The sequence below is a fragment of the Psammomys obesus genome, unplaced genomic scaffold, assembly GCF_907164565.1.
Source record: "Psammomys obesus unplaced genomic scaffold, mPsaObe1.curated_primary_1811, whole genome shotgun sequence".
NCBI classification, from domain to species: Eukaryota; Metazoa; Chordata; class Mammalia; order Rodentia; family Muridae; genus Psammomys; species Psammomys obesus.
The window spans coordinates 4251772-4252670 of NW_026590405.1; the positions used below are offsets into that span (position 1 = coordinate 4251772).

At 57.4% G+C, this 899-nt stretch overlaps 1 protein-coding gene across 2 annotated transcripts in view; it reads right to left on the minus strand.

Moving 5' to 3' along the window:
* Positions 1–899, minus strand: part of Zfand3 (zinc finger AN1-type containing 3) — a 216030-nt gene that overhangs the window by 214824 nt on the left and 307 nt on the right. The gene's annotated exons all lie outside the window — the stretch shown is intronic.

Genomic DNA, 899 nt, shown 5'->3' on the forward strand with positions numbered 1-899 from the left:
GGGTAGAAGAGGGGGTCCCAGATATCTACCTGCCTGCCTGTCTCTCCCCCACACACTCCAACTCACCCTAATGCGGTAACACTGTGCTGTGAACATTTTTTTTTCTTAATTTTATAGGGAAAGAGGAATTTGAGAGCCAATGAGAAAACTGGCTCACATTCCACTAGCCAGGCTGACTTGAGGTTCTGTTGGGATGTTTCTGTTTTCGGTTCGTTTTAGTTGGGTTTTTTGTTTGTTTATTTTTTTTAGGGGTTTGTTGTTTGGGCGTTGTTGCTGTTGGTGGTGCTGGGTTTTTTGGACAAGGAAATCTAAACACACTCCCTGATACTGTGTTTTAGCTAAATGTGAGACCCTCGATAACCCTATTAACTTTACTCTCCAAGCCCGAATTCTGGACTATCGGACCTGTACAAACGTAAAACGTGTGGACAAGCTTCCTAAAAGCAACTGGGGAGTGAGATATAATTTAGGAAGTGATGATGCAAATCTCCCGGGGAGCAGCAGGGAGGAGGGGGAGGTGAAAAAGTCAGAGGAAATACCCTCCTGATGGCTGGGCACCAAACTCCTACCAAGATGGGGAGGAGGGGCAGGGAGGGGAGACGGACCGGCCTCCACAGGCTGAGGGGGCAAGGGGGCAGCCCTGCCCCACCGCCAAGTGCCAGCACCGCCGCCTCCTCCCTGCCCCCTCGCCCGTGGCCCCTCACCCAGAGCCGGCCTGGGGACGGCGAGTCCCACAGAGGGGCAGCGCGGCCCGGGGTGGCCTCCTCCTCCTCCTCCTCCCGCTCCTCCTCCCCAGCCCACCCTCAGCGTCCCCTGCCCGCAGCCCTCCTCGGGCCGAGGCCACGGTCCCCGCCCGCTCCCCCGAGGCCCGGCTTCCGCGGCCCAGCTTCCCGGGGGGC